Source organism: Chiloscyllium punctatum, chromosome 31 (assembly GCF_047496795.1).
Source record: "Chiloscyllium punctatum isolate Juve2018m chromosome 31, sChiPun1.3, whole genome shotgun sequence".
Taxonomy (NCBI): Eukaryota; Metazoa; Chordata; class Chondrichthyes; order Orectolobiformes; family Hemiscylliidae; genus Chiloscyllium; species Chiloscyllium punctatum.
The window spans coordinates 5,951,573-5,965,947 of NC_092769.1; the positions used below are offsets into that span (position 1 = coordinate 5,951,573).

Consider the following 14,375-nt stretch of genomic DNA (forward strand, 5'->3'; position numbering starts at 1 on the left):
AGGTGCTGGAGCTCAGAGTCGACAGTGTAGTGCTGCAAAATCCCAGCACGTAAGACAGGATCTGAGGAGCAGGAGAATCCATATTTCAGGTACAAGCCACCGCTATTTCATTACCAGCCGATGCCTGGACGAAGAGCGTCTCATATTTCACCTTAGGACCCTGCAACCAGACGGGATAAATCTGTATTTCAACAGCTTCCTCATTTCGCCTCCCCATCATTATCCCAGTCCCAATTAGCCACTGCTCTCTGGACACGTCCATCAATCCCTCCTCTGAATTATCACATTCTCCCTCACCTTCATCCACTTTCCCATCACCTGACCACCAACCCCATTCCTCTCCCTCAATCTCGACTCAAAATCTGCATTCCTGATGAAGGGCTTATGACCGAAACATCGATTCTCCTGCTCCTCGGATGCTGCCTGACCTGCTGTGCGTTTAAAGCACTCCACTCTCGCCACTTCAAAGCTCGACTGGGGCTCTTTATCTGAGAGCGGAGAAAGCTGAGAGAGGAATTTACTAACGTCCACAGAAAGGGGATAGATATGTGTGACAGGAAGAAACTTCTTATGGGAAGTGTTAATAACCAGGGCTATAGATGAAATGCTAGAGAGAGGATGTTCAGAGAAGATTTAGGAAGAATGTTTACATCCTGAAAGTGTTGTTTGTGTAGACCTCACTGTATGAACGTGTGGTGTCTTCAGGAGTATTCGGCCGTACACTTTAGGAGCTAGAGCATGCACGGATAAGGACTAGTTACTGGAAAGTGAGGCGAGGATAAACAGATGTTTGATGAAAGACTTGAACACCATAACTTTAGGTGCAGTAGAATGGAGGCTAGCGCAGCTCTGTGGCACAATGAGAGACGTGTTGGACATCGACTGCATTGTTAAGATTGCGATTCAAAGTTTGTGGGCTTGAGTCCCACCAGAATCGGAGTTTAGTTCGGATTTCAGCTGAATCAATGATTGTTCCACTGACTCATCATCAGTTCCCATCGTCTGGAATTCTCGTCCCTGATACTGACCAGAGAAGTTTCCTCACTTTCTGGGTGGTGAGTTTTGAAGGAATCGTATCATTTGAAATATGATCAGCCCACAATCGGCTGTTCTTTCACAAAACCCCCACTGCAGAAGCCCACTGTCTCTAAACACATTTCCCTCCCACAGTTACACAGAGGTTTTCGGTTTATTCAGTGTCTTTTTCCCTTTGGGCGACAGGTTGTTGTGCATGGGCTGGGAAAAGACATTGACGTGTTCGGTCAGCCATAAGGATATCAAATGGCGGGGAAGCTCTGGCGGGTGTAATGGCCCCCCTCCTATTCCTCTCTGTCTGTGCTCTTTCTGACAGAGGGTTTTAAACAATAACATAATGAGGACCCTGTGAATCTACACCACGGAATACCAAGGACCTCCCCTTTATCCCACTACTCACAGCTGGAATACACAGCTCCTGTTGCAGCTTTAGATCAGACAGTGGAGGATTCTCCCAGGCGCTCTGTCAGACTGCATGCTCCTTCACACAGGTTTCCAACTGCACACATGGAGCAAACGGCCGTGTAGATATTGGGGATTCTGGGACAGATTTCCCCTTTGCCTGGCTAGAGTTCTGGCCGCAGCAATAAACATGAATTTGGGACATTCAGTACCTTACCATGGATTCTTATCACTTTAAAATGTAAATTGAAATTTAATTTACTCTTCTATAACATTCTTATATCTTCAATATTCACGAAAACTGTGCAACATGTGCTTGGATGTAGCCATGGTGAAGTTTGGTGATGAGTGCAGTATGTTTCATGTTGTCGGTAGGAACTTGCAGAAGGAAGTTCGGGAAGTGTCGATGAATCGAATTCTGTGCTAAATTGAAGCCGACCCAATGAGAAGCCCTGCGACATCGATAATGTCACATTGTAAACAACGCAGCGAGCCACAGAAACCCAGTTTTAAATCCCATTTTTCTGTGTCCCGGTTCCTGAACCTGATGCTCGAAAAGTCACAGGTCCATATCAGTTCCTCCTCTTCTGCCTTAGCATTAATTCCAGAACTGCAGCAAAAGTAGAACAGGCGGGTCGAAGGTCCCAGAGGTACGAGTAGGGCACTTTGTGGGCTTGCTGCCGGTGGGCTCCAGTGGAGCAACTGATCAGCGCTTGGTCCTGAACAGTGTGTTAAAATGCCGCAGTTGTAATTTCAATCCTTATCTAAAGCTGCTTTTCCTGACGTTGATCAGGAATTGTTGGAACATCAGACTGAAGTTTAGTTGAAGAGTAATGTCAAATAAAGCAGAATCTATTCGAAAACGCCAGTTTCTGATTTGTGGGATTGTTCTGTCTTTGGGAACGGTGTCAATTATTAACTGTAAACCTGCACATATTCACCAGGTGATTATCCATCTGTGGATCGAGAAACAGAGGTGATAATTTAGCTTGATGACCTTTTTCAAATCTCTGACACTTGACTGGATTACATTCTTGAAAAGGATGTTCAACTTGTTTCATATCATCCTGTTTGCTGCAAACTCACACAGCTCATTCAACCATTCGAAAGGAATTAGATTTATCTCTTTGGGTAGATTGAATGTTGTCAGCGTATCTGGTAAAGTCATGACAAATAGTTTTGCTGCTGTGTGGAACAGAAGGTTCCAACAGGAATAAGGATGATTCTTGTCGCTGGATTTTTCGGACAGAGATCAGTGAGAATTAAATGGACTCAGTCCCGTTCCTGGTCATTGTGAACAAATGTTCAAGGCAACAGATGACAATGATAATGATGTTTGACATTGACAGGTCCATTCCTACTCACTAGAATCACATTGTATTACAGATCACGTGAGCAGAGGAGTTGATGATCCTTATGGCAACCTGAGACTGTGCGACAATTAATCCCATGTTGTTAGTCTCACTCTATCCCATAAACCAGTTAGCAACGGACTGAGCTAACCGGCTCCCATTTAATGCAAAGCTAAAACAAACAGCTCAGTACATTAACAATTTGTATTAGTTCACGTCGAACCAGCTGCTCCACCTTTCAACATCGCCAGCTCTTCTTACACTTAACATGTTCAGTTGCAGGTGTTATGCAATTCCTTTCTGATGAACGCTAAACAATTCGTGAGTGTGTCACCTTTGCCTCCCCATCCAGGCAGCCCAGAATCCCTGTCCCTGTTAAATTCGCTCCTTGTGTGCCTGCACGTGGTTTTTCAACTATTCTGGGATCATCTTCTAAAATGATTTTTTTCTTTCTGAATAATCAATTCCGATACATGGATACAAAAAAAATCGAATTCGGCCAATCAGTTTAAATTATGCCCCAATCAAGTTTGAATTTGATATTTTTACAATGTTAAAACCAATGAAACGATCCGGCGTTTTGTGGGACAAATATCGGACATTTTGAACAGTTATCCAGAGCGGCAAAGAACACCAAAGAGAGCAGCTAAAATCCCAAGAGATCGAGAATGTTATTAAAATCTCCAAGAGGTGCCTATCTGGAGAAATAGATTGCATAGAAAAAAAACATTAACACCGACCTGGATAAAAAATCTACAGAGGAAGATACAAAGAGAAGATTCGACAACTAGCTAGTTTTTAAAATTGATTTTTTCATAAAATGTTAATGGGCTCGGGGTTGGGGAAGGTATTGTAGAGGAGAAGGTTAAAGACCGGTTGAGAGAAAATGAGTTAAAAGTAGTTATAAGTTGATTATTCTCTGTCAAATGTTAAAAAAAATAACGTTGTTATTTTTAACTTTAGATGGTGATTTTTGGGATCTTTGTCTACCTCTTGAATTTTAACAGAATACAGCACGGCGTGAATCCTTTCTGTTTTGCTGATTGACATTAGAGAGGGGTTTACCTCGTCCAGTAACACCAGTTTCTGTGGTTGCTTTGTTGTTTCGCTCATTTGTGCATTTTGCCTCATTAACGATTTTGAAGTTGTCCCCTCTACACAAAACGTCCGTGCTTTTGTACCATTGTACAAGAGGTGCAGTGTGTCTAAGCGACAGGACCCCCGACAATAACATTCGACGCTGATTCAATCTATCTATCCTGATATTGACCCAGGAAACAGCACTGCGCTCTCTCCTCGAGTCTGGAAAACACAGATAATGTTACATCCCGCTCTCAAGGGGGCTTCTCATTCCATTGCTTTCAATTCCTCACAAAACCCGTTTCAACAGATTTTGTCACTGAGTCATTTCTTTGTTTGTGTTCAAATCCTGTGAGCAGAGGGTCCCAGTTGGAGCATGATGAGCCCATAACCCAGAGGGCTGACCATATTCTGTGCACTGTACTCTGCTGTTCATCCTTTCACTAACAGCAGGTAGACATATTTATGCTCTGCAAATTTTCACGCCTGTTTTAAGAAACAAGATAAACATTTCCTGGTTCCTGCTTTTGTTGTCACACAGACCAAGATTGTAAATGCTGGGTACATGCACTGGTCGAGACTGTTTGCTCTCCCACATCCGTTTTCTCCCCAGGAGGTGTTCAGATGATGGTCTGAATCGCTTTCTTCTGTTCCCTGTCACTCTCGGATGATGTGAGCTGTGAAATCTGTTCTCTGCACTGGGGGTAACGTGATAAAGCTTACACACATCAGTTCCAGTGTAACTGAGCGACAGGACTCGATGCAGTAACACCCCATGCTGAGTCAGACAGCAGAGCCCTCGCTGTGACTTCGAGAAGGACACAGACATGTTCCCGATGACTGCGAGAGATTCTCTCTTTCCCAGCAGTTCTGCACTTTTCTATCAGTCTCAGATGGCGTTATTTGCACAAGGTTCCCAAGAGAATGAGTTCCTGTGCATGCATGATCTCCGTTTTGTTCAGCTTTCCAGAAGTTCCATAACTCCCACTCCCTGTAACCCCCTCCCGCGCTCCATAAGCCTTAATCTGGTTGATAGGAAACTGAAGAGCGGATACACATTGCTCTCCCACGACACTGATTGCTCATAGAAGACGAGTTAATCCAGCTCCCATGGTGGGAGCCCGCTCGTGGGGGAACTGACCAGCACAGCCTCCTGGGAACCGGGAGTCAGAGCGGCTAGGTGCTGTTATTAAAACTCACCTGATTTATGGATCATGCTTCTGCTGCAGTTCTGGCTTGTTGGTTTTGGGTGTGATATCGCCTCGGGTGGGGGATGTAAGTGCGAGCCCTGGACTTTTGCATCCAGCTCCATTTTGGACTCAGGTATAATTGTGATGGATCGAGGTCACATTAAGGTACCGAAGCTTAAAAACACACAACAGTACCTTCTTGTAGACCATTACTAGAGGAGAAATTGATTCCCTAACTTCAAATGGTGCTGATCCTGTTAATGTTGATTTTGCCGAGTGCACGTCCTGTGCGGAGTAACCTGAAAGCCTTTATCTGTCCAAAATGTTGTTTTTCTCATGCTGTGATCTGCATACCCTTGATTACTATGATCTGCATTTACCAATCGCAAACAAAAGTTGTCACTGTCCTCAGGTACACGTGACAATCAAATAAAGTCAATCAATCAAACTACACAGACACTTCCTTATTGTTTGGTGCCAGCACAGCGAAGGTGGGTTGCATAGCCTCACTTTGCACTGTGACATATTTTGTGATTCTGAGTGAAATGACAGTTAAATCAACAGAATGTGGCAAGTTAGTCGCAGGTTGTATTGACACAGCCAGGACACATCTGCACCACAGAGTGTCGCACAATAATAGTGAAGACCTTTTGATATTATCCTCTGAGGTACATGCCACACGCCAGACAAAAAGCTGAAGACTATGTGAAGCTGCTATGGTCAGCGCTAACAGAGCAGCCCAGCAGGAGCGTATTGGGCTCATAACCATGAAATTAATGGATTGAAAAAATCCTCTACTCGTTGACTATTCCTTGTTTCAGTGTGTGTACTGTACCCGCCAGTGTTTCTCTATAATAGATCTCCATTCTATGCGTTGCGTGTTGTTTCACTTTCCGCTTCCTTTCATTCAATGTATCTGAAATGAATATTTCATACCGATACACAAAGGAAATTTACAGAAATGAGGAAACACACTTGTGAAGTTCTGGAAGCTCTTTACCTGTTCTCTGTCGGTGTGCTCTGATCTGATTCACAAAATCTTTTGCCAGAGCTGGGAATAAACTGGTGAAGGTGAGACACATCAGTTGTAGAGTGTTCTATGCGCATGACGCCCTGCAGTAATTCCCCACGCCGTTTCACACAGCAGTGTTCTCCCTGTGAAATGAAAAGTTGTGAATTACAATTCGATCAATTTGTTGGAGACAGAATTGCGATCCAGGCACAGCTCCACATTATTACGACATACATCACCAACTATGAATAATCATAGGGATATACAAGCGTCAGAGAGTCGCTATGGACACGATGGGCTGAACAACTTCTGTCGGCCCGTGAGTGACGCCACACATTGATGCTGTCCCTGTTCCTGTCTCTGGGACAGAGTGGCTGATGGTGAAACAAAGTCTCATTGTTCACCCTATCTTCTGCGCTAAACTGTCTGCAGCCCCGCGGCTCAGGGACGTGGGGATGGCTCTCAGTGAGTGAGACTTTCACTCGGATTGTTTTTATCTGGGAAAGTTGGGGCTCAGATGTTCACTGCTGCCCGATTGCAGCAAAGAAGCCGATGTTACTGTTACAAAAACCTTTCTGCAGGATTGCTGTGTGAAGATGGATTTTGAACAGCAAACAGGCTGCACAAAAATGCCCTCACATGAATTTACTTGAGGGTAGAGAGTCCGGAGTCCATTTGTGTCTTACCCGCCAGCTCAACATCTTTATCGCTTCTCAGATAAATCATATTTGCAGGAAGCTCCCAATCAAACTTGCTGATTCCCAGCACTTGATGGAACTGGCTGTGCCGATGAGAGCGAGCTTTAGAGTGTAACCGCGCTTGCCTCCCCTCACACTGCTTGCCGGTGGAGGGAAATAGCTGAATACTCTGCCGATGGAGACAACTTAGTGCAAACGGAAGGGATAAACAGCACTGTCCCGTGAACAAGGAGATGGAATGACAAGGCGATATTCTTTAAATACTTGGATGCTTAGAAATCCGAGAACAAATTGGGAAGTAGTTGGACCTGACCGAATCTCAGCTGGTTTGGTGTTGGCAATGTAAGAGTGTCTAGGGCACGATCTTCGCCTAGCAGCTTGTGTTAATACTGGCATGGGAGAATGTCTGACTTCAAATCGCCATCGAGCCTTGGTTGTTTGGTTTCCCTTTTTCCCGGTCGACTGATCAACTGTTTGATAAAAGGATGTAAACCATTAAGTTGCACCCTTTGAAATACCTTTGAGTTTTGGGGTCAGAAGTGTCATTGTTGTGGGCATGGCACAGTACCACATGTGGTGAAACTGAAACAAGTGTTAGAGGATGTTCACCCACAGAACCCCACTCTGAGTAAATCCAACATCTAGATATTCACACAGTTCTGGGGGTGAAACTTCAGGAAGTGGGGACGTGAAATGATTGAAAACAGCGCTGAACAGGTTGATGAGAATGGTGCTGTGTACGAGGAATGTCAACAATAAAGGTCATTTGGAAAGGTGGGACAGGTCTCCTTGGAGAGCAGAAGGACAAAACCTGGCCTGGTTAAACCTTTCCAAGACATAAGTGGGTTAGACAGAGGGAATAAGGAAGGGGGAATGCTCCCTCCGCCTGAAAGGATCGAGAACGATTCGGCAGAGTTTTAAAGACATTAGTAAAAGAAGAAAAATGTACATGAGGAGAAATGTTTTCACACAGGGAATGGTTAGAGTCTGACATTGACAAAGACGCAGTTTCAATCGAGTTGTTGAAAAACTAATTCAATGTTCATGTTGAAAGTAAAAATGTGTAGAGTTACAGGGAGAGGGCAAGAGAATGATACGAAAAGAGAAGCACATTTATCTCTGTAGAGAGCCAGGGCAGCTAAGGTGTTTTGTTACACGTTTGTGATTCTGACTGGAATCACAGTTCGACCAACAGGATGGTGGGAGTTAAACAACGATGATATTGGCAAAGCCGGGACACATGACACAACAGAATGTTATCCAGCACGGACATGTCACAGGGAGGATGGCGCTGTCTGAAAATCCTGCAGGGTCTCCTGCGGATCAGACACAGGAAATTTCACTATTCGAACTGAATCAGCCCTATGAAGGATAACCAAGGAGCCGGAGGATCCAGCTTCAGAACTCAGTTACTAAAGAAGCTGAGGGTCGAGTCCCCCCACTGCAGTTTCTGTGGCTGTGGCGTGTTCAAATAAAAAGCAGAACCGGGAGTTTGCTTTGTGGAGACAGGCGCCAGTGTCCATCTTGTCATGTTCGTGTTTGCCTCCTACACGGTAAATCGTGGGCTCAAACTGCTTTAGGTTGTAGGCAAGTTGAGGTTTTAACAAATTGGGTATGACCCCTAAAGAGTTAACTGTGGTGTGGGAGAGTGCAGATTTTCCCAAAGAGTCTGTGCTGTCATGGTAGTGTTCACCTCCCGCACGGAAAATCGCAAACAGCTTTACAGCTGCTTTATGTTCCAGGCAGGTTGAGTATTTACAAGAACCGAATGGAGACTGTTATTACATTGCTGTTGTGAAACAAAGTCCTGTCGCAGCCGTTACGCTGCAGGGAAAGTCGTCCCAGCTTATTCCACCTCACCCTACGGTCCAAACATTGACGACATCCTTGTCTATATTTTGTCATCAATTTCACGTGTCTTTTTTTTATTTTTTTCAAGATGTTAATTCCGCTGGACAACAACGAGCGATTGCAAACAGAAAGGTGAAACGGAGAATGGCTTCAACTTTCAGTGCTGGATGCCACTGCGCCGCAGGGCGGCGACATCGGCTGGTTTCTGTAGTGTAGTGGTTATCACGTTCGCCTCACACGCGAAAGGTCCCCAGTTCGAAACTGGGCAGAAACTGTTTTGTTCTTCAACTGCAGGCTTTCACATGGACAAGAACGGAGCTTTCTTGCTGGTTTTCCATCTGCAAACCTGCCTTCGAATTTGCTTGAACGAATCTGCTCTCGTAGTGAAATGTAAGGCAACTCCATTGAATTACTGTGCAAAGCATTATAAAGTTTTTCTCCAACCTGGTTCTGATCATATGCCATTCTTATTTGAGAGTGTAGTTGCCGCGTTCTGATCCTTCCACGAAAAGCAGTACCGCATTTGCATTCCATGCGCAGGCGGCCCGGTTCAAAGGCAGGGAAGAAGCTGCTGCGCTGGTGTCACAGCGCACCACGGATTCCTGAACTTGTCTGTCTGTAAAATGTACCCAAGGTCGTCTCTGAAAGGCCTCATTTGGAAGCTGTCTGTCGTTATTCAACGTGCGAGAGTTGGTACCAGATTCCTGAATCATATTTTGGAGCAGTTCGCACGTTAGTGGCTCATTCAATCAGCAACAGCAATGAAAGAAATTACACGCTCAGAGGAACCTTTGGACTTTCACCAGAGCTGCAACTGCCTCACTTCTCCACTCGCACTCCACGTTTACATTTTCCTGCTCGTCAGTGATTTAAAGAAAATCAAATGGATGCGATGTCATTCTGTAACTTCTCTGTCGATTACTCCGTTTCAGTTCCAACATGGCTTAGATCTCGGGGCGCACCTTAATACTAGCGACGCTATGAAAGCACCCCTGTTACCTCAGTGTAGTAACAGGCCAAAAATGACCCTCTAAAGAGTTACACACCCAAACACTTTTCCCGATCATATTTTTTCACATTTATTTCTGACTAATACACATAGCCCTGAACACAATGTGTAATTTAGCATGGCCAGCTCACCTAACCTGCATATGTTTGGATTGTGGTAGGACACCACAGCAAAGTCACATAGACTTGGGGAGAACGTGCAATGTTCCCACAGTCACCCGAGGAGGGAATCAAACCGATGTCCCTGGCGCTGTGAGGCAGCATTGTTAACCACTGAGGTACCATGTAATCTTATGCAATAAGTAAAATCAGTGAAAGATACGAAAAAATAAGTTTCAAATGAACACTCTCCGATATTGTCAAAGCATGTCAATCTTACATTCAATACGAATAGTTGTGTGGAAAACCAAAAAAAAAACAAAATCCCGGCAATTCATGTATAAACAATAATTAAAAATTTAATTTGATCATAGGTCATAACATTATTTAGACAAATTGCAATTTTTAATAACAAATGTAGGTAATTAGCTGACTAATGAACACTTGGAAGTGACATATATTTACTTTACGCTGAAGAAAGCGACTTGTTTTCCCCCTTGTTACACAGCAGAATAACAATGTGTGTGTGTGTGTTCGAAATGTTTGAATCAAGCTCTTTCTTGCAAAATAACTGATGACTTACGATCAATTAGCCTTGTCACCTTTAAAACCACAACATTCTCAAATATTTTCCAGGAATTTACAATCAGAGGAACTAGTTAATTCCTTTTCATAGGAACCCAAAGAGAATAAGTAGCGGACACTGTGAATTAGTGAGTCAATGCAAGAATTCAACTGAAGACAATATCCCTTCTTTCCAAAAATGTTCAAAATTTAAAAAATCAAAAATTATTTCCATTGTTGAATGAAAGAAAAAAGAGATGCTAATTCTTTTTCATTTGATTTTGTTGCATGAAACATCCGTAAGTCGTATTATGATTACAAACACAATAAATGTGAGCATTTAAGTCAAATATAAATAATTGAATTCAACCATGTTTCAACAGGTAAAATAAAAATTGATACTTACAATGACTGAGAGTTTGTTCACTGCAATAACTTTACAGTGGTTCATGTACTGTGCCGTAAATCCACATTTGCGCAACCTACTAGATTGAATAAGTATTATTTTTATTATAAATCAGCAACAGTTGAATTATCAAAGTCTGTCAATGCATTAATGAATAATGAAAAATCTATTTTTGCAAGTGATTGAGCAATGTCTGGAAATGAACTGGAATTAATTCAGTGAAAAGTAATTACATTTTCCTGAATTTTAAGGCTGAGATTACCGTGATCATTCAAATGAGCAAACATCAGATATTTTGCAATGACGTTGGATGGGAAGTCATTGGTTCCTTTGTGGGGTAGGTGACCTGAAAAATAAAGGTATTTTCATACTGTACTATTAGTACTAAGACATAATGAATTAAAGCTAAATGTGAATCTCACTATACTTGTTCAAAAGACTATTTTATAAATAATTGTACCATTATTGTAATGGCAATGACTTGATAATGAATGCTGTCTTTTGAAGAATTAAAATGATTCAATATTTCAAAAGCACTTTGCTGTGATGTTGATTGGATATTTATTAAGATCAGTAAACCGAGGCATAAAACATTGTACCTAGCTTTATGGATTGAAGAAAAATGAGCCATTCAGTGATTATTGAGTAAAATGCTTCTTTTTTAAGTAAAAAATGTACGTAATACAAGAATTGTGAATTTCCATACACTGGATTCCTTGTAGAGATATGTTACATCAATTTATATGATCACTATTATGATCAATGTTTAAAGACTTGTGTCAGAATTAGGAAGAGAATTAGTAAGTCATGAAAGTGAGCTTGAAACTGAACAATGTAGTCAATGATATGTGGCATATATGTGATTTTAATAATATTGTCATTTTTGTACAATGATGAATAATGTTGGAATAGAAATGACAAAAAAATCAACATGGTCAAATCAGTTCTTTTCTTACAATGAAATGAAAACAATAACCATTTTGTAGCACGCATGATTTGAACTAGCAGTTTTTTTAATGTGACATATACAGTGAAGAGTAACCCTTTTGCAAAAATGTGGGAACTTCACAAATTTAAAATGCAGTATTTGTTCAATTTGTAATTAAAATGGTTATAATTTGAATTGTCTCTTGTACACACATAACAAAAAAGGAGCTTAAAGATTGTTAGATTGACACAAATTTGCTTCCCAACGTTATTGTAGTATAGTCAATATCCGTGATAAAGTAGAATTATTGCTTTAAACAATAGAAATCAACATTAACGACTGAGCTGAAATATAGCACATCAATTGCATTAACTGCACAGAATAGTAAATAAATGCTTACTGTTATCATTTGTCCCAGGAACAATAAGATACTCACTCAGGTTATTCCACGGAACAGTAATCAGCTGATGATGAATATCTTTGTGTCGCTTTGTATGCACTGTTTTGTGTGAACATTGATTTCAATAAATTTAGACATTTACATGAATTAGGAACAGACTGATAACTGGGTGTGAAAAATCTTATTTAAGATGAGACGATTTTTATGTATTCACTAGGTTTGCTCAACAAAACACTGTTAAGTCATCATGCAATAAACTGGATTAGAGAGAAATATGCAAATTCAATTTTCAAATGAATGCACTCGGATATTTTCACATTTCAATCTTACATTCAATATAAATAGATGAATGGAAAACTAAAAACAAATTTCAGACAACTCATAAACAGATCAATAATTAAAAATTGATATAGAGTCGGAAGTGGCATTTGTTTATTTAACTGAAGAAGAACTTGATTTTTATTTCTCATATTTATCCCTTTGAAGCATCAAGTTCTATGTGCAGTCTGAACTCAGTTATTCAGAACAAAAGAAAATCAAGGAATATCTTTACTTAGCATATTTCATCTTTGTGAGTGCAACATTATCAAATATTTTGCAAAGAATATTGATTGAGTGGAATTAGATACATTCTGTTATTAGCGGACTGAAGAAAATATATAGCAGATATTGTGATTATTGGAATGAACAACAAATGAAAACATATCAAATGTTGAATTGAAAGGCAATTCATTCGATTCTTAGATATTTTCTTATCGACATTCAGAGCTGCTCTGGCACAGCTCTGTGCAAGATGGGAATTGAAATTGTATCTCTGGTCTGGTAACAGAGACACGACCAGAGTTGCACAAGATTCCTTCATAACATTCCCAACCAGGCTGCGCAAGGCTGAAAACTAATCAGATGTTTATTGTGATAATTGGATTGGAATTAAATGGTTGGATACTCTGTGCAATCTTCTGAAAATTCAGTAGTAATTTACAATAATGATGGGAGTTAACAAATGTCTTAATTTAACATGATTTTTGTGATCACTTGTGGAACGACAACTTGACAGAATTGTGTGATTACTGTGCATTATAAATAAAAATGAATATAATTATTCTATATGTTCATAAGTTCCACATTTTCTGTAATGCTAATTACAATGTTTTTGATCTACACGTAAATTGGAATAAAATGATGAATTGGTCAATCAATGTGCCTGTTCAGCTGAAGACAACTTTCATTCTTTCTGAAATATACGATTTCTAAGAAGTCACCATTTCCTGTGGTTATTTAATGAAAGAAGAGAGATGCCAACCCTTTTTTGTGTGCTTCAAAAAATTCATGTGGATTTCAATGATTTTGCACGTGAAAAATATTCAATTTTTATTGTGATTAAAAACACAATAAATGTTAACATTGAAGTGATTTCCAATCAAATCAATTCAAAAGTGTTTCCAAGTTTAAAATGAAAAGCAATATTCAGAATGATTGAGTGATTGTGCATTGCAATGTCCTTGCAGTAGTTATTATATGAAAACATAGTTCCACATGTACACCCCTTACCGAATTGAACAATTATTAGGTTTTGGCAACAAATCGTTTTGGAATATTTTATTAATGAATTTAAGAATAATGAGCTATCTCTTCTTACTATTCCACTGAGTCATGTTAAGAAACGAAGAGAAATATTGCAGTGTAAATTCACTGGTGTTCTCTGAATTTCAATGGCTGAGAAGACTGTGATCTTTCAAATGAGCAAAAGTCAGATATTTACAAATGATGTTGCAATGGCAATTATTGGTCTTTTGTGGGTATATTGGCCTTATCAAACAAGTTTTAATGTTGTAGCACTCACACTAAGACATATGGAAGATATTAAAAGCACATTGTACTTGTTATAAAGCCTAAGTTAAAGTATTGCATAATTATTGTAATTGATAATTGTTTCTAAAATCCTGATAGATAAATTGACTGAATATTTTGAATGCACTTTGCTCTGATGTCGATTGTATATTCATTAAGATTAATAAACTGAAAATTAAAATATAAAACGTGGCTTTAATAATTAAAAAATCTCAGCAACAATTGAACATCGTTCAACTTTTTTTTTGGTCCGTTCATGTCTATTTTATTAATGTAACTTTTATCATGATAAATGTTTAGATAAATGTCAGAACTAGGAAGAAAATAATGAGGATGGGAAAGTGAGTATTATTATGAACTAAACATCGAGTTAATGACATTTGGTACAGGAAGTCATTTTGTAGCAAAAAACTAATAATTGTGTGATTATTTTTCATTGACAACTAATGTTGGAAGAAAATAAAGCTACCTCAAAATGAAATTAAAATAAATATCATTT

The 14,375-nt window shown here is 40.2% G+C and overlaps 1 non-coding gene across 1 annotated transcript; it reads left to right on the plus strand.

The window, feature by feature from the left end:
* The first annotated feature begins 8,821 nt into the window (after nt 1–8,821).
* On the plus strand, nt 8,822–8,894 carry trnav-cac (transfer RNA valine (anticodon CAC)). The gene has a single exon. It is a non-coding gene; the product is annotated as a tRNA-Val (tRNA).
* Nucleotides 8,895–14,375: the final 5,481 nt, after the last annotated feature.